The sequence below is a fragment of the Zea mays genome, chromosome 5 (assembly GCF_902167145.1).
Source record: "Zea mays cultivar B73 chromosome 5, Zm-B73-REFERENCE-NAM-5.0, whole genome shotgun sequence".
Lineage (NCBI taxonomy): Eukaryota > Viridiplantae > Streptophyta > Magnoliopsida > Poales > Poaceae > Zea > Zea mays.
In genome coordinates this window covers 168,956,026-168,976,317 of record NC_050100.1, presented here as the reverse complement: position 1 = coordinate 168,976,317, position 20,292 = coordinate 168,956,026, and positions in this window count along the sequence as shown.

Below are 20,292 nucleotides of genomic sequence, written 5' to 3'. Positions count from 1 at the left end.
AAAGTACAAACACATGTCTGTTGATTAAATTTTGTAAAGAAGAAAAAAAAATACAAATCTAGGATACTAAAAAGACATCACGAGATTTATCATAAAATATATTTTTCTATGATGTCTGTTTTGTATCATAAATATTGAAATCCTCTACAATTTGGTCAAATTTGAGTGATCAAGACTAGAATGACTCGTAAAATCATAAAAAATGCGCTCACACAGCCGAAAGACATGCTATAAGCCTATAACCACCAGTCCACCACTCACCTCTTTACTAATTGTTCGATAAAAAAAACTGTTTGATGGGCTGTTTTTTGGGCCAATGTCTCCCTCTGTACTCAATAAAAAGAAAACCGGACATTTTTAGCCCATGATGCAATATAGTTTTTTCTTCGTTATACAGTCTTTTATAGCACGGGTTTTGGGGTTTGAACCCTGCATCCTCCCCTCCTAACGCCCAACTTCTAACCATTTTAGAGCTTATATCCATTTGTGTTATACGAAGGATAGATAGTATAAATATTGTGTTATGCAAATGATATATATTGTAAATACATACATACTAATAAATTGAAACTACAAAAATATAATTGTGCCGGCACCACCTGCCGCGACCTGGTGAGCAAGCTGGGTCGCAAGACCCCCACCAGGGCGAGCGAGCTGATGGACATCGCCACCAAGTTCGCCTCTGGCCAGGAGGCGGTCGAGGCTATCTTACGGAAGGACAAGCAGCCCTAGGGCCGCCCACCGGAAGATGCCCCCGAGGCGTCAACTCAGCGCGGCGCCAAGAAGAAGGGCAAGAAGAAGTCGCAAGCGAAACGCGACGCCGCCGACGCGGACCTTGTCGCCACCGCCGAGTACAAGAACCCTCGGAAACCCCCCGGAGGTGCCAACCTCTTCGACAAGATGCTCAAGGAGCCGTGCCCCTATCACCAGGGGCCCATCAAGCACACCCTTGAGGAGTGCGCCATGCTTCGGCGCCACTTCCACAGGGCCTCACGACGACGACAAGAAGGAAGATCACCAGGCGGGAGAGTTCCTCGAGGTCCGCGACTGCTTCATGATCTACGGTGGGCAAGCGACGAACGCCTCGGCTCGGCACCGCAAGCAAGAGCGTCGGGAGGTCTGTTCGGTGAAGGTGGCGGCGCCAGTCTACCTAGACTGGTCCGACAAGCCCATCACCTTCGACCAAGCCGACCACCCCGACCACGTGCCGAGCCCGGGAAAATACCCGCTCGTTGTCGACCCCGTCGTCGGCGACGTCAGGCTCACCAAGGTCCTCATGGACGGAGGCAACAGCCTCAACATCATCTACGCCGAGACCCTCGGGCTCCTGCGTGTCGATCTGTCCTCGGTCCGGGCAGTCGCTGCGCCTTTCCATGGGATCATCCCCGGGAAGCGCGTCCAGCCCCTCGGACAACTCGACCTTCCCGTCTGCTTCGGAACACCCTACAACTTCCGAAGGGAGACCCTGACGTTCGAAGTGGTCGGGTTCCGAGGAACCTACCACGCGGTACTGGGAAGGCCATGCTACGCGAAGTTCATGGCCGTCCCCAACTACACCTACCTCAAGCTCAAGATGCCGGACCCCAACGGGGTCATCACCGTCGGGCCCACGTACAAACACGCGTTCGAATGCGACGTGGAGTGCGTGGAGTACGCCGAGGCCCTCGCCGAGTTCGAGGCCCTCATCGCCGACCCGGAGAGCCTCTCTAAGGAGGTGCCTGACGTGAAGCGTCACGCCGGCAACTTCGAGCCAGCGGAGACGGTTAAGTCCGTCCCCCTCGACCCCAGCAGCGACGCCTCCAAGCAGATCCGGATCGGCTCCGAGCTCGATCCCAAATAGGAAGCAGTGCTCATCGACTTTCTCCCCGCGAATGCCGACATCTTCGCGTGGAGTCCCTCGGACATGCCCGGCATACCGAGGGATGTTGCCCAGCACTCGCTGGACATCCGAGCCGGAGCCCGACCCGTCAAGCAGCCTCTGCGCCGATTCGACGAAGAGAAGCGCAGAGCCATAGGCGAGGAGATCCACAAGCTTATGGCGGCAGGGTTCATCAAAGAGGTATTCCATCCCGAATGGCTCGCCAACCCTGTGCTTGTGAGAAAGAAAGGAGGGAAATGGCGGATGTGTGTAGACTACACTGGTCTAAACAAAGCATGTCCGAAGGTTCCCTACCCTCTGCCTCGCATCGATCAAATCGTGGATTCCACTGCTAGGTGCGAAACCCTGTCTTTCCTCGATGCCTACTCCGGGTATCACCAAATCAGGATGAAAGAGTCCGACCAGCTCGCGACTTCTTTCATCACACCCTTCGGCATGTACTGCTATGTCACCATGCCGTTCGGCTTGGGGAATGCGGGTGCGACGTACCAGCGGTGCATGAACCATGTGTTCGGCGAACACATTGGCCGGACGGTCGAGGCCTACGTCGATGACATCGTAGTCAAGACGAGGAAAGCCTCCGACCTCCTTTCCGACCTTGAAGTGACATTCCGATGTCTCAAGGCGAAAGGCGTGAAGCTCAATCCCGAAAAGTGTGTCTTCGGGGTGCCCCGAGGCATGCTCTTGGGGTTCATCGTCTCCGAGCGGGGCATTGAAGCCAACCCAGAGAAGATCGCAGCCATCACCAGCATGGGGCCCATCAAGGACTTGAAGGGCGTACAGAGGGTCATGGGATGTCTCGCGGCTCTGAGCCGTTTCATCTCACGCCTCGGCGAAAGAGGCCTGCCTCTGTACCGCCTCTTAAGGAAGGCCGAGAGCTTCACTTGGACCCCTGAGGCCGAGGAAGCCCTCGGGAACCTAAAGGCGCTCCTCACGAATGCGCCCATCTTGGTGCCCCTGCTGCCGGAGAAACTCTCTTGATCTACGTCGCCGCGACCACTCAGGTGGTTAGCGCCGCGATTGTGGTTGAGAGACGAGAAGAGGGGCATGCATTGCCCGTTCAGAGGCCAGTCTACTTCGTCAGCGAGGTACTGTCCGAAACCAAGATCCGCTACCCACAAGTTCAGAAGCTGCTGTACGCGGTGATCCTGACGCGGCGGAAGCTGCGACACTACTTCGAGTCTCATCCGGTAACTGTGGTGTCATCCTTCCCCCTGGGGGAGATCATCCAGTGCCGAGAGGCCTCGGGTAGAATTGCAAAGTGGGCGGTGGAAATTATGGGCGAAGCAATCTCGTTTGCCCCTCGGAAGGCCATCAAGTCCCAGGTCTTGGCGGACTTCGTGGCTGAATGGGTCGACACCCAGCTCCCAACGGCTCCGATCCAGCCGGAACTCTGGACCATGTTCTTCGACGGGTCGCTGATGAAGACGGGAGCCGACGCAGGTTTACTCTTCATCTCGCCCCTCGGGAAGCACCTACGCTACGTGCTACGCCTCCATTTCCCGGCGTCCAACAATGTGGCTGAGTATGAGGCTCTGGTAAATGGGTTGCGGATCGCCATCGAGCTAGGGGTCCGACGCCTCGACGCTCGCGGCGACTCGCAGCTCGTCATCGACCAAGTCATGAAGAAATCCCACTGCCGCGACCCGAAGATGGAGGCCTACTGCGATGAGGTTCGGCGCCTGGAAGACAAGTTCTACGGGCTCGAGCTCAACCACATCGCCCGACGCTACAACGAGACTGCAGACGAGCTGGCTAAAATAGCCTCGGGGCGAACAACGGTTCCCCCGGACGTCTTCTCCCGAGACCTGCATCAACCCTCCATCAAGATCGACGACACGCCCGAGCCCGAGGCACCCTCGGCCCAGCCCGAGGTACCCTCGGCTCAGTCCGAGGCACCCTCGGCTCAGCCCGAGGCACCCTCAGCTCGGCCCGAGGCACCCTCGGCACCCGAGGGTGAGGCACTGCGCGTCGAGGTGGAGCGAAGCGGGGTCACGCCTAATCAAAACTGGCAGACCCCGTACCTGCAATATCTCCACCGAGGAGAGCTACCCCTCGACCGAACCGAGGCTCGGTGGTTGGCGCGACGCGCCAAGTCGTTCGTCTTGCTGGGAGATGGGAAGGAGCTCTACCACCGCAGCCCCTCAGGTATCCTCCAGCGATGCATTTCCATCGCCGAAGGTCAGGAACTCCTACAAGAGATACACTCGGGGGCTTGCGGCCATCACGCAGCACCTCGAGCCCTTGTTGGAAACGCCTTCCGACAAGGTTTCTACTGGCCGACGACGGTGGTCGACGCCACTAGAATTGTCCGCACCTGCGAAGGGTGTCAGTTCTACGCAAAGCAGACCCACCTGCCCGCTCAGGCTCTGCAGACCATACCCATCACTTGGCCTTTTGTCGTGTGGGGTCTGGACCTCGTCGGCCCCTTGCAGAAGGCACCCGGGGGCTACACGCACCTGTTGGTCGCCATCGACAAATTCTCCAAGTGGATCGAGGTCCGACCCCTAAACAACATCAGGTCCGAGCAGGCGGTGGCGTTCTTCACCAACATCATCCATCATTTTGGGGTCCCGAACTCCATCATCACCGACAACGGCACCCAGTTCACCGGCAGAAAGTTCCTGGACTTCTGCGAGGATCACCACATCCGGGTGGACTGGGCCGCCGTGGCTCACCCCATGACGAATGGGCAAGTAGAGCGTGCCAACGGCATGATTCTACAAGGACTCAAGCCTCGAATCTACAACGACCTCAACAAGTTCGGCAAGCGATGGATGAAGGAACTCCCCTCGGTAATGTGGAGCCTGAGGACAACGCCGAGCCGAGCCACGGGCTTCACACCGTTCTTTCTAGTCTATGGGGCCGAGGCCATCTTGCCCACAGACTTAGAATACGGTTCCCCGAGGACGAGGGCCTATGCTGACCAAAGCAACCAAGTTAATCGAGAAGACTCGCTGGACCAACTGGAAGAGGCTCGGGACAAGGCCTTACTACACTCGGCGCGGTACCAGCAGTCCCTGCGACGCTACCACGCCCGAGGGGTCCGGTCTCGAGACCTCCAGGTGGGCGACCTGGTGCTTCGGCTGCGACAAGACGCCCGGGGGCGGCACAAGCTCACGCCCCCCTAGGAGGGGCCGTTCGTCATCGCCAAAGTTCTGAAGCCCGGAACGTACAAGCTGGCCAACAGTCAAGGCGATGTCTACAACAACGCTTGGAACATCCAACAACTATATCGCTTCTACCCTTAAGATGTTTTAAAGTTGTTCATATACCTCGCTCCCGCGCAAAGTTTAGTCGTCAAGGAAGGGTCAGCCTTGCCTCGGCAAAGCCCGACCCTCCCTCGGGGGCTAAAAGGGGGAAACCCCCTCTGCGTCGAAATTTTCCTCGAAAAAAGATCTTTTCTGCTAGAATGTCTTTCGTGCTTTTCGACTACTTCGAAAGTGGATCCTGAAAACGATGGAGTACACGTAAGCAGCCAAGGCTGACCGAGCCGAGGGACTCCTACGCCTCCGGGATACGGATACCTCACTCATCACCTTCTGCGATAAGTAACTCACGCTCGGATAAGTGATTCCACGGACCGAACAAGTCTTCACGTTCGAAAGCTCCTCTGCCGAAGTGGTTCTTCGGGCCTTCTCGACTGCGTCGGTGACAGAACCCCATGGACGGGCAAGAGCGCGCGTAAGCGGCAAGGCCGACCGAGCCGAGGGACTCCTACGCCTCCGGGATACGGATATCTCACTCATCACCTTCCGTGAGAAGCAACTCTCGCTCGCACAAACAATTCTGTTACCGACAAAAAAAGTCCAGATACTCGAAACAAGAGGAAAAGAGACGCAGCTTTACAACACGACGAGGGTGTGTTTGGGCCTCGACGGCCGCAGAAAACACACACTACAAGATAATCCGATCCTGCAGGCTCGGATCTTGGCGGTTGAAGGGAGCAGCAGCACCCTCGGCGTCGGCTACACCTTCGGCGAGGTCCGACCTAGCCTCGGACGGCGACACGGTCCGAGGGTCTCCACTCTGAAGGACGACGTCATCACCAAGCCCGGGCCATCGCCACCCGGGTCTTCTCCGAGAATCTGGCTCGAGCAGGCGGCTCGGCTGGTCACCCCGAGGCCTCGGCCAGTTGTCCCTCGGAGACATCAGCCCGGCCCGAGGCCTCGGCAGACCAACTCCGGAGTCAGTCCCGCTAACGGACGACCCGGCCAGGCTTCGGCCGACCAGGTCTTCTTTTCGAGCCAACTCTGCCTCTGTTCGCGCTGACACCGCTACCCCTGGCCTCGGCTCATCAAAGAGCGGCCGAGGGGTTCCTTTAACTAAGCAAGAGAAGCCTCGGACAACAAGGCTGACCGAGCCAAGGGACTCCTACGCCTCTGGGATACGGATACCTCACTCGTCACCTTTACACGGGGCGACTCACGCTTGGTGAAGCGGTTCAGACAACCAACAGGCGAGTCTTAGTGCTCGAAAATGAGGAAAAAACACGGCTCCGTGCCAAAAATACATACATGTTCAGGCCCCGACAGCCACTATGAACATAAGACCAGCATTCAAAGTGCCATTACAAACGGAACTCTGGTTCCACCTCCGCAGGTACGAACAACCCCACTCATGGGGGGGGGGCTGCGGAGCAACAGAAGACCGACGAACGGCACGCCGTCACCCGCTCCAGTAGCGGCGACGACGACGACTTCTGCTCCGGGGGGCCAAACAGCGGCAGCGATGACCTCAGGGCGGATGCCGCTGCCGGGAGGCCCCCGCCCATGCCCAAACTCGTGAGGCAAAGACGGGCAGAAGGCCGTAGAGTTGGAGGTCGGTCCGTAGGCGGCCCCGGCTATCTCGTCGGCGGAAGAACCTCTTCTAGCTGCCGTGGCGGGAGCCGGCACCGAGAGCGGCTCCGAAGCCACTCGGGTCCGAGAGCCAGGCGCGCGGCAGCTGCCAGCGCCACGGACGGCAACCGCCCTACCCCTCGATCACTGAGGGAAGGAGCGGTCCACCGCCCACGCAGGGGCCGACCCCAACTCGGCACACTCCCCTCCCCAGCCCTGGTGATGAAAATCCTTGAGGCTGAGGGAGGGGCAGAGGCCGCAGCCCGGCTTGCTTTCCCCCGCCATCGAACTGGAGGTCACCATCTTGGGTGACCGCCGGCGGAGGGGTGCAGCCGGGCTGCATGATGAAAATCCTTGAAGCCGAACGATGGCTGAAAGGTACCAACTCCCACGGAGTTGCGTTCCCCCAACGACAAGGCAGAAGGACTGCGGGCATCCCCCATCCGGGGCTCGGAAGGTGGAAAGACACGATGCATAAGGGAGCACGAAGACATGGTCGCCTTTCAAGGGGGTCACCCTCCTTTTAAAGGCGACTCTCCCTACTTGCGTCCCCAGCCGTCGCGGGCCGAGTCCTCTCCAACACGCTCCAAGGTCCTCCCCCTACGGCGCGGGGGCTGGGTCTCACACGTCATGCAAGCAGGCCCAGAGCAGAAGAAGCCAAACCGCCGCGCGCGGTGCATGCAACCGCCCAACGGTTACAAGCGGCTCTCCACTTTTGCCCGGACCAGCGGGCGAAAGGGTGGGCAGCCATGCAGGCGGCATGCAACCGCGCCAAGTGGGCACACCTCTCCGACTTCCAACGCGCCCAGCATGGAAGCCCACGCCCACGCGTCATGCAACCGGCGCGCCGGATGCTGCGTGCGAGCAACTGCACCGCCACCCGCGCCACTACCACGCCTCCTCGACTGCGGAACCAATGCCGCGACTCGAGGCGACCCAGCGCACGACCCAGCAGCGCCAGCCTGGCGCGACGGTCAATGCGGCCAAAAATGGGCCGGCAGTAATGGCGGTGGCAGGCGGGCAGGAGCAGCGGTCACGTCGTCAGCCAAGCTTACGTCCCATCCGGGGGCAGCGAGAGAACCCTCTCTCACGGCGTGAAGACGACGCGCCCGTGTTCCGTTCCTCGAACGGCCCGTGCACGCGCAACGGCCGCCCCGCGAACCACTCGCCCCGTCGCATTAACTCCACGGCGGGACAGGCGGCGCCTCTGGCAGGAGAAGCAAGCGACGCTTCGCCTTCGCCATAATGACCGCGTCAAAAAAGGTACGCCACGTCATTCAATTTCAAATCCTTTTCCTTTTTTCCTCTTTCTCTCTCTTACGACAGGGACCAGGAAAGGGGGATACCCCGAAAAGGATCCTTCCCCGTGAAGGAACCAGGCTCCGAGCCTCCCTACTGATCAGAGGTTCGAAGGCTGGCCCCTCGGAGGGGTTCAACAGCCACCTCAGAGCGCGTGGGCTCCACACCCACTACTGGTCAGAGGTTCGAAGGCCAGCCCCTCGGAAGGGTTCAACGACCGCCTCAGGCTACTCGGGCTCCGCGCCCACTACTGATCAGAGGTTCGAAGGCTGGCCCTCGAAGGATTCACAGCCGCCTCAGACACAAAGCGAGGGATGACCATGGGTACATTCGATACATAACCAAGGCTCGGGCTGCGCTCCCGAGGTACCCTAGGACATTTCCGAGACCAGCGGGAATGATCTTGTAACGGAATCCCATCAGAGGGAGGCATCGAGCCCTCGGACCCCATCGACAGGGGACCGGGTCCGGCAGATCACCCGCAGGTACTTTTGGGCGCGCCTCTGGGCCTCTAGCCGACCCCTAGCAAATGGGGCACGGACGTCCGCTCGGATTACCCGCTAGCAGCTCACCGGAGACACCATGTTCGGCGCCCACCGAGGGCAACATGGCGCTTCCCCCCCTCCTCCTTGCGGAAAGGCGACGCAGGGGCGTATGTAAAAAAGTCGAGTCTGTCCCTGATCGTTCTCTTGCCCCGTGCAGAGGCTCGAGGGCTGCTCTCGCAAACCCGGCTCCGGCCAAACCGTTGACAGCGTCAACATACCAGCCCGAGAACTTGGGACCCGACCGTGCACCCGGGCTACGGCCAGTTCGCATGAGGGAACAACCAGACCAGCCAAAGCATTGCGCGAGGCATTAAGACCTCGGAGGAGTCAAACCACTTCTCCGAGGCCTCGGGGGCTACACCCGGCGGGTGCGCTCGCGCGCACCCACCGAAACAAAACGCAACCGAGAAAGGCTGGTCCCCTTGCAAAAAAGTGCGACAAAAGCCACCAAGCGAGTGTTAACACTCCCTTCGAGGCTCGGGGGCTACTGTCGGGGACCATAATTAGGGGTACCCTCAAGGCTCCTATTTCTCAGCTGGTAACCCCCATCAGCACAAAGCTGCAAAGGCCTGATGGGTGCGATTAAGTCAGGGATCGGTCCATTCGAGGGACTCGATCACGCCTCGCCCGAGCCTAGCCTCGGGCAAGGGCAGCCGACCCCGGGGGATCTCCGTCTCGCCCGAGGCCCCCCTCCAGCGACGAACATACTTCCGGCTTGCCCGAGGCCCTATCTTCGCCAAGAAGCAACCCTGACCAAATCGCCACGCCGACCGAACAAATCGCAGGAGCATTTAATGCAAAGGTGGCCTGACACCTTTATCCTGACGCGCGCCCTTCAGTCGACAGATCCGAAGTGACCGCAGTCACTTCGCCGCTCCACTGACCGACCTAACAGAAGGACAGCGCCGCCTGCGCCGCACCGACTGCAGTGCCATTTGACAGAGTGAGGCTGACAGGCAGTCAGGCCCGACCTCAGGCTCCATAGGAAGCTCCGCTCCGCCCGACCCAGGGCTCGGACTCGGGCTAAGCCCCGGAAGACGGTGAACTCCGCTCCGCCCGACCCAGGGCTCGGACTCGGGCTAAGCCCGGAAGACGGCGAACTCCGCTCCGCCCGACCCAGGGCTCGGACTCGGGCTAAGCCTCAGAAGACGGCGAACTCTGCTCCGCCCGACCCAGGGCTCGGACTCGGGCTAAGCCCCGGAAGACGGCGAACACCGCTCCGCCCGACCCATGGCTCGGACTCGGGCTAAGCCCCTGAAGACGGCGAACTCCGCTCCGCCCGACCCAGGGCTCGGACTTGGGCTCAGCCCCAGAAGACGACGAACTCCGCTCCGCCCGACCCGAGGCTCGGACTTGGGATCAGCCCCAGAAGACGACGAACTCCGCTTCGCCCGACCCCAGGGCTCGGACTCAGCCCTGGCCTCAGCCGACGGTCTCCGCCTCGCCCGACCCAGGGGCTCGGACTCGACCACGGCCACGGAAGACAGACTCGACCTCGACCTCGGAGGAGCCTCCACATCGCCCGACCTAAGGCGCGGGCCGACCACGTCAACGGGAGGCGCCATCATTACCCTGCCCCAAGCTGACTCAGGCTACGGGGAACAAGACCGGCGTCCCATCTGGCTCGCTCCGCCAGATAAGCAATGATGGCGCCCCGCACGCTCCCTGACGACGGCAGCTCTCCGCCCCCTTACGGAAGCAAGAGGACGTCAGCAAGGACTCAACAGCCCCGACAGCTGTCCTTCCTCCAGGCTCCAGCGCTCCTCCGACGGCCACGACACCACATGAACCGGGCGCCAAAACCTCTCCGGCCGCCACGATGGCGTGTACTTAGGGCGCTAGCTCTCCTCCGCTAGACACGTAGCACTCTGCTACACCCCCCATTGTACACCTGGATCCTCTCCTTGCGCCTATAAAAGGAAGGACCAGGGCCCTCTTAGAGAGGGTTGGCCGCGCGGGGACGAGGACGAGACAGGCGCTCGCGTGAGGCCGCTCGCTCCCTCTCCCGCGTGGACGCTTGTAACCCCCTACTGCAAGCGCACCCGACCTGGGCGCGGGACGAACATGAAGGCCGCGGGATTTCCACCTCTCTCACGCCGGTCTCCGGCCACCTTTCTCCCCCCTTTCGCGCTCGGCCTCGCGCTGACCCATCTGGGCTGGGGCACGCAACAACATTCACTCGTCGGCCCAGGGACCCCCCGGTCTCGAAACGCCGACAAGCGATAAAGCCAAGTGGCTAGAGAGGAGTTCTTGCAAAACACAATAACCACAAAGATATCAACACAGATAGGCACAGTGGTTTATCCCGTGGTTCGGCCAAGTTCAACACTTGCCTACTCCACGTTGTGGCGTCCCAACGGACGAGGGTTGCAATCAACCCCTCTCAAGTGATCCAAAGATCCACTTGAATACCATGGTGTTTCTCTTCCTTTCACTATATCCCGTTCGCGAGGAATCTCCACAACTTGGAGTCTCTCGTCCTTACAAAAGATGATCACAAATGAACATGGAAGTAAGGATGGGATGAGCAACACACGCAAGTCCACATCAATACGCACACACACGGGCAAGACTTGAGCTCAAATGAATATCACAAAAGTTCTCACTATAACGGAGCTCAAATCACTAAGAATGTCAAACGAGTGCGCAAAGACGAAGTGTGAATGATCAAGAATGCTCAAAGTATGCTTAGTGTCTTCCTCCATGCGCCTAGGGTCCCTTTTATAGCCCCAAGGCAGCTGGGAGCCGTTGAGAGCATTCTAGGAAGGAAATTCTTGCCTTCTGTCGACTGGTGCACCGGACAGTCCGGTGCACCACCGAACATTGTCCGGTGCAGATTTCTTTCCTGTTTTAGCGCAGCCGACCGTTGGCGATTTGGAGCCATTGGCGCACCGGACACTGTCTGGTGCACACCGGACAGTCCGGTGCCCCCCTTCAGACCGTTGGCCCGACCACGCGTCACGCCCGGATTGCACGGCCGACCGTTGGCGCGGCCGACCGTTGGCTCACCGGACAGTCCGGTGAATTTTAGCCGTACGCTGTTGACTTGATTCTCGAGAGCGGCGACTTCGCCGCAGCCGACTCACCGGACAGTCCGGTGCACCACTAGACAGTCCGGTGATTTATGTCCGTACGCCGCCGTCGAGACCCGAGAGCAGGCAGTTCACCAGACGCCAGCCTGGCGCACCGGACACTGTCCGGTGCACCCAGACTGAGCAGAGTCTTGGCTGCTCGAGCCAAGTCTTTTCCAATTGTATTTTCTCTGATTCTAGCACTTAGACAAATATGTTAGTACACAAAAACCAATGTACTAAGTCTAGAATCATACCTTTGTGTTGATTTTCACTTCATCCACCATTTGGCATAGTTTCACATTTGTGTTGGCACTTGATCACCAAAATACTTAGAATGGCCCTAGGGCACATTTCCCTTTCAATCTCCTCCTTTTTGGTGATTTATGCCAACACAACAACAAGCAACTAAAAGAAGTGCAACATTAATGCAAATGAGAACACAAATTTGTTTTGATTCAAATTTGGCATATTTGGATCATTCTTTGCCACCACTTGGTTTGTTTTTGCAAATCAAACTCAATTTCCTATCTCTAAGTCAAATTCAGCATAGAGAGAGGTATTCCAAGAGAAATTGATCAAAGATTCAAAAACTCCCCCTATTTCCCATAATTAAACATTCTCCCCACAAGAGATCAATTTTTGACAAAAGAGACACTTAGAGTATTTTGACAAAACAAAAGTTCTAACTCTACTTTTTCAAAATTCTCAAGTGGTAGCTGATCCATTTCTTGTTTTGGCCTTATTTTCTCCCCCTTTGGCATCAAGCACCAAAACGGGATCAATCTTGGCCCTTAAACCCCATTGCCTCACCAAAATCTTCAAATAAGAGCAAAAAGGCAATACGAGACATGGAGATGAACTTGGAGTAAGTTACCCTCTCATCGGAGTGCAGTGAAAGTCTTTCATGGTCCAAGTCCATATTTCCCTTTCAATCTACCTTTGAGACTAAATCAAGCAAGCTCAAACACATGGTTAGTCTCAAAGGGTCAAGTTGTAGCACATCTCCCCCTAAATATGTGCATCACTTGCAAATGGACTTGTGAGGTCCAGGGAGTGCTTGTACAACTTGAGCACCATAAATAAACAACACAATGCATAGAAGGAACATGATCAAAGCATAAAACACATGTATGCTATAAATCAATCCAAGTTCCGTGAATCTAAGACATTTAGCTCACTACGCAGCCTGCAAAAGGTCTTCTCATCTAAAGGCTTGGTAAAGATATTGGCTAGCTGGTTCTCGATGCTAACATAAAACACTTCGATATCTCCCTTTTGCTGGTGGTCTCTCAAAAAGTGATGCCGGATGTCTATGTGCTTAGTGCGGCTGTGTTCAACAGGATTATCCGCCGTGCGGATAACACTCTCATTATCACATAGGAGTGGGACTTTGCTCAGATTGTAGCCAAAGTCCCGGAGGGTTTGCCTCATCCAAAGTAGTTGCGCGCAACACTGACCTGCGGCAACATACTCGGCCTCAGCGGTGGATAGGGCAACGGAAGTTTGTTTCTTAGAAAACTCCAAGACACCAGGGACCTTCCTAAGAATTGGCACGTCCCTGATATACTCTTCCTATCAACCTTACATCCAGCATAATCAGAGTTTGAATATCCAATTAAGTCAAAGGTAGACCCCTTTGGATACCAGATCCCGAAGCAAGGCGTAGCGACTAAATATCTAAGAATTCGCTTCACGGCCACTAAGTGACACTCCCTTGGATCAGATTGAAATCTAGCACACATGCATACACTAAGCATAATATCCGGTCTACTAGCACATAAGTTAAGCAAGGAACCTATCATAGACCGGTATGCTTTTTGATCAACGGACTTACCTCCTTTGTTGAGGTCGACGTGTCCGTCAGTTCCCATTGGAGTCTTTGCAGGCTTGGCGTCCTTCATCTCGAACCGCTTGAGCAAGTCTTGTGTATACTTCGTTTGAGAGATGAAGGTGTCATCCTTGAGTTGCTTCACTTGGAACCCAAGGAAGTAGTTCAACTCGCCCATCATCGACATCTCGAATTTCTGCGTCATCACCCTGCTAAACTCTTCACAAGACTTTTGGTTGGTAGAACCGAATATTATGTCATCGACATAAATTTGGCACACAAATAAGTCACCATCACATGTCTTAGTGAAAAGAGTTGGATCGGCTTTCCCAACCTTGAAAGCATTAGCAATTAAAAAGTTTCTAAGGCATTCATACCATGCTCTTGGGGCTTGCTTAAGTCCATAGAGCGCCTTAGAGAGCTTACACACGTGGTCGGGGTATCGTTCATCCTCAAAGCCAGGGGGTTGCTCTACGTACACCTCCTTCTTGATTGGCCCGTTGAGGAAAGCGCTCTTCACATCCATTTGGAATAACCTGAAAGAATGGTGAGCGGCATAGGATAACAATATGCGAATTGACTCTAGCCTAGCCACAGGAGCAAAAGTCTCCTCAAAGTCCAAACCTGCGACTTGGGCATAACCTTTTACCACAAGTCTTGCCTTGTTCCTTGTCACCACCCCGTGCTCGTCTTGTTTGTTGCGGAATACCCACTTGGTTCCCACAACGTTTTGCTTGGGACGTGGCACTAGTGTCCAAACTTCATTTCTCTTGAAATTGTTGAGCTCCTCCTGCATGGCCAACACCCAGTCCGGATCTAGCAAGGCCTCTTCTACCCTGAAAGGCTCAACAGAAGAGACAAAAGAGTAATGCTCACAAAAATTAACTAATCTAGAGCGAGTAGTTACTCCCTTGCTAATATCACCCAATATCTGGTCGACGGGATGGTTCCTTTGAATCATCGCTCGAACTTGAGTTGGAGGGGCCTGTGGTGCTTCTTCCTCTTTGACTTGGACATCTTGTGCTCCCCCTTGATCACACGCCTCTTCTTGAGGGACCTGTTCGTCATCTTGAGTTGGGGGATGCACCGTTGTTGAGGAAGAAGGTTGATCTTGCTCCTTGTGTTCCTGTGGTCGCACGTCTCCAATCGCCATGGTACGAATCGCGTCCGTTGGAACATCATCCTCATCTACATCATCAGGATTAACTTGCTCTCTTGGAGAGCCATTAGTCTCATCAAATACAACGTCGCTAGAGACCTCAACCAAACCCGATGATTTGTTGAAGACTCTATACGCCTTTGTATTTGAGTCATAACCTAACAAAAACCCTTGTACAGCTTTGGGAGCAAATTTTGAATTTCTACCTTTCTTCACCATATGTAGCATTTACTCCCAAAAACTCAAAAATAAGAAACGTTGGGTTTGTTACCGGTTAGTAGCTCGTAAGACGTCTTCTTGAGGAGGCGATGAAGGTAGACCCGATTTATGGCGTGGCAAGCCGTGTTCATAGCTTCCGACCAAAACCGCTCGGGCGTCTTGAATTCTCCAAGCATCGTCCTCGCCATGTCTATGAGCGTCCTGTTCTTCCTCTCTACCACACCGTTTTGCTGTGGTGTGTAGGGAGCGGAGAACTCGTGCTTGATTCCTTCCTCCTCAAGGTACTCCTCCATTTGAAGGTTCTTGAACTCGGACCCGTTGTCGCTCCTTATCTTCTTCACCTTGAGCTCAACTCATTTTGAGCTCTCCTTAGGAAGCACTTGAGGGTCCCTTGGGTTTCAGATTTATCATGCAAAAAGAATACCCAAATGAAGCGGGAAAAATCATCAACTATAACAAGACCATACTTACTTCCTCCTATGCTTAGGTAGGCGACGGGTCTGAAGAGGTCCATATGAAGTAACTCCAAAGGTCTTGACGTGGTCATCACATTTTTGATATGATGAGAACTTCCCACCTATTTACCTGCTTGACAAGCTGCACAAGGTCTATCTTTTTCGAAATTTACATTTGTTAGACCTAACACATGTTCTCCCTTTAGAAGCTTGTGAAGGTTCTTCATCCCCACATGTGCTAGACGGCGATGCCACAGCCAGCCCATGCTAGTCTTAGCAATTAAGCATGCATCTAGACCGGCCTCCTCTTTTGCAAAATCAACTAAATAGAGTTTGTCATCTAGTACACCCTTAAAAGCTAATGAACCATCATTCCCTCTAAAGACAGACACATCTACATTTGTGAATAAGCAATTATATCCCATATTACAAAGTTGACTAACAGATAACAAGTTATATCCGAGCGATTCTACTAAAAACACATTAGAAATAGAATGCTCGGATGAAATTGCTATTTTTCCTAGTCCTTTAACCTTGCCTTGGTTCCCATCACCGAATATGATTGAATCTTGGGAATCCTTGTTCTTGACGTAGGAGGTGAACATCTTCTTCTCCCTCGTTATGTGGTTTGTGCATCCGCTGTCGATAATCTAGCTTGAGCCTCCGGATGCATAAACCTGCAAGGCAATTTAGGCTCGGGTCTTAGGTACCCAACTCTTGTTGGGTCCTACAAGGTTAGTAACAATGGTCTTAGGGACCCAAATGCAAGTTTTATCTCCCTTGCATTTTGCCCCTAATTTCCTAGCAATCACCTTCTTGTCCTTTCTACAAATTGCAAAGGAAGCATTGCAAGCATGATAAATTGTAGAAGGTTCATTAATTTTACTAGGAACATGAGCAATATTTCTCCTAGGTATATGATGAATGACATTTTTCCTAGGCATATCTCTACCATGCACATAGGAAGAACTTGAAACAAACATGGCACTTGAATCATAAGCATTACAACTCCTATCATGATGAGCATTTCTAGAATATCTCCTATCATGGTACATGAAAGCATGGTTCTTTTGAGCACTATTAGTCATTGGAGCCTTCCCTTTCTCCTTGGCGGGAATGGGAGCCTTATGACTTGTTGAGTTCTTGGCTTCTCTCTTAAAGCCAAGCCCATCCTTAATTGAGGGGTGTCTACCTGTCGGCGTTTCGAGACCGGGGGGTCCCTAAGCCGACGAGTGAATGTCGCCGCGTGCCCCAGCCCAGATGGGTCGAGCGTGAGGCCGAGCGCGAAGGGGGGAAGTGAGGTGGCCGGAGTTGGGCGTGAGAGAGGTGGAAATCCTGCGGCCTTCGTGTTCGTCCCGTGCCCAGGTCGGGTGCGCTTGCAGTAGGGGGTTACAAGCGTCCACACGGGAGAGGGAGCGAGCGGCCTCACGCGAGCGCCTGTCTCGTCCTCGTCCCCGCGCGGCCAACCCTCTCTAAGAGGGCCCTGGTCCTTCCTTTTATAGGCGTAAGGAGAGGATCCAGGTGTACAATGGGGGGTGCAGCAAAGTGCTACGTGTCTAGCGGAGGAGAGCTAGCGCCCTAAGTACATGCCGTTGTGGCAGCCGGAGAGATTTTGGCACCCAGCTGGTGTGATGTCGTGGCCGTCGGAGGAGCGATGGAGCCTGGCGGAGGGACAACTGTTGGAGCTATTGAGTCCTTGCTGACGTCCTCTTGCTTCCGTAAGGGGCTGAGAGCCGTCATCGTCACAGAGTATACGGGGCGCCATCATTGCCTATCTGGCGGAGCGAGCCAGATGGGACGCCGGTCTTGTCCCCCGTGGCCCGGGTCAGCTCGGGGTAGGGTGATGATGGCGCCTCCTGTCGACGTGGCTGGTCTGCGCCCTAGGTTGGGTGATGTGGAAGCTCCTCCGAAGCCGAGGTCGAGTCTGTCTTCCGTGGCCGAGGTCGAGTCCGAGCCCCTGGGTCGGGCGAGGCGGAGACCGTCGGCTGAGGTCAGGGCGTAGTCCGAGCCCTGGGGTCGGGCGGAGCGGAGTTCGTCGTCTTCTGGGGCTGAGCCCAAGTCCGAGCCCTAGGTCGGGCGGAGCGGAGTTCGTCGTCTTCTGGGGCTTAACCCGAGTCCGAGCCCTGGGTCGGGCGGTGCGGAGTTCGCCGTCTTCCGGGGCTGAGCCCAAGTCCGAGCCCTGGGTCGGGCGAAGCAGAGCTTCCTATGGTGCCTGCGGCCGGGCCTGACTGCCTGTCAGCCTCACTCTGTCAAGTGGCACCGCAGTCGGAGCGGCGCAGGTGGCACTGTCTTTCTGTCAGGCCGGTCAGTGGAGCGGCGAAGTGACGGCGGTCACTTCGGCTCTATCGGCTGGGGGGCGCGCATCAGGATAAAGGTGTCAGGCCACCTTTGCATTAAATGCTCCTGCGATTTGGTCGGTCGGTGCGGTGATTTGGTCAGGGTTGCTTCTTGGCGAAGACAGGGCCTCGGGCGAGCCGGGAACATGTTCGCCGCTGGAGGGGGGCCTCGGGCGAGACGGAGATCCTCCGGGGTCGGCTGCCCTTGTCCGAGGCTAGGCTCGGGCGAGGCGTGATCGAGTCCCTCGTATGGACTGATCCCTGACTTAATCGCACCCATCAGGCCTTTGCAGCTTTATGCTGATGGGGGTTACCAGCTGAGAATTAGGAGCCTTGAGGGTACCCCTAATTATGGTCCCCGACAGTAGCCCCCGAGCCTCGAAGGGAGTGTTAGCACTCGCTTGGAGGCTTTCGTCGCACTTTTTTGCAAGGGGACCATCCTTTCTCGGTTGCGTTTTGTTCCGGTGGGTGCGCGCGAGCGCACCCGCCGGGTGTAGCCCCCGAGGCCTCGGAGGAGTGGTTTCACTCCTCCGAGGTCTTAATGCCTCGCGTAATGCTTCGGCTGGTCTGGTCGTCCCTCATGCGAGCTGGCCTTAGCCCGGGTGTACGGTCGGATCCCAAGTTCTCGGGCTGGTATGTTGACGCTGTCAACGGTTCGGCCGGAGCCGGGTTTGCGAGAGCAGCCCCCGAGCCTCTGCATAGGGCGAGAGGGCGATCAGGGACAAACTCAACTTTTTTACATACGCCCCTGCGTCGCCTTTCCGCAAGGAGGAGGGGGGAAAGCGCCATGTTGCCCTCGATGGGCGCCGAACATGGTGTCTCCGGTGAGCTGCAAGCGGGTAATCCGAGTGGACGTCCGTTCCCCGTTCGTTAGGGGTCGGCTAGGGGCCCAGAGGCACGCCCAAAAGTACCTGCGGGTGATCTGCCGGACCCGGTCCCCTGGCGACGGGGTCCGAGGGCTCGATGCCTCCCTCTGATGGGATTCCGTTACAAGATCGTTCCCGCTGGTCTCGGAAATGTCCTAGGGTACCTCGGGAGCGCAGCCCGAGCCATGGTTATGTATCGAACGTACCCATGGTCATCCCTCGCTCGGCGTCTGAGGCGGCTGTGAACCCTTCGGGGGCCAGCCTTCGAACCCCTGATCAGTAATGGGCGTGGAGCCCGAGTAGCCTGAGGCGGCCGTGGAACCCTTCCGAGGGGCCGACCTTCGAACCTCTGACCAGTAGTGGGTGTAGAGCCCACGCGATCTGAGGCGGCTGTCGAACCCTTCCGAGGGGCCAGCCTTCGAACCTCTGATCAGTAGGGAGGCTTAGAGCCTGGTTCCTTCATGGGGAAGGATCCTTTTCGGGGTATCCCCCTTTCCCGGTCCCTGTTGCAAGAGAGAGAAAGAGGAAAAAAGGAAAAGGATACGAAATCGAATGACGCGGCGTACCTTTTTCGACGCGGTCATTATGGCGAAGGCGAAGCGTCGCCCGCTCCTCCTGCCAGAGGCGCTGCCTGTCCCGCCGCGGAGTTAATGCGACGGGGCGAGTGGTTGGCGGGGCGGCCGTTGCGCGTGCGCGATCCGTTCGAGGAACGGAACACGGGCGCGTTGTCTTCACGCCGTGAGAGAGGGTTCTCTCACTGCCCCCGGATGGGACGTGAGCTTGGCTGACGACGGGGCCGCTGCTCCTGCCCGCCTGCCACCGCCATTACTGCCGGCCCATTTTTGGCCGCATTGACCGTCGCGCCAGGCTGGCGCTGCTGGGTCGCGCGCTGGGTCGCCTCGAGTCGCGGTATTGGTTCCGCAGTCGAGGAGGCGCGGTAGTGGCGCAAGTGGCGGTGCAGTTGCATGCACGAAGCATTCGGTGCGCCGGTTGCATGACGCGTGGGCCTGGGCCTCCGTGCTGGGCGTGTTGGGAGTCGGAGAAGTGCACCCACTTGGCGCGGTTGCATGCCGCCTGCATGGCTGCCCGCCCCTTTCGCCCGTTGGTCTGGGAAAAAGTGGAGAGTCGCTTGTAACCGCTGGGCGGTTGTACGCACCGCGCACGGCGGTTTGGCTTCTTCTGCTCTGAGCCGACTTGCATGACGTGTGGGACCCAGCCCCCGCGCCGCGGGGGAGGACCTTGGAGCGTGTTGGAGAAGACTCAGCCCGCGACGACTGGGGACACAAGCAGGGAGAGTCACCTTTTAAAGGAGGGTGACCCCCTTGGAAGGCGACCATGTCTTCGCGCTCCCTTATGCATCGTGTCTTTCCACCTTCCAAGCCCCCGGATGGGGGATATCCGCTGTCTTTCCGCCTCGTTGTTGGAAGAATGCAACTCCGTGGGAGTTGGCACCTTTCAGCCATCGTTCGGCTTCAAGGATTTTCATCAACCAGCCCGGCTGTACCCCCCCCCCCCCCCGCCGGCGGTCACCCAAGACTGTGACCACCAGCCCCTGGGTGGGGAGAAGCAAGCCGGGCTGCGATCTTGGTCCCACCCTCAGCTTCAAGGATGTTCATCATCCTCGCTGGGGTGGAGGCCGGGCTGAGCCGGAGCTCTACCTCCCACGTGGGTTCGTGGGTCAGCCTCTCCTGCAGCGTTCGAGGGAGAGGGCGCTCACTGGCCCTGCAGGCGGGTCGGACTTCGACAACGCGGGGCTGGTCGACGGCGGGCGTCGTCATCCTTGGCGCGTCGAGC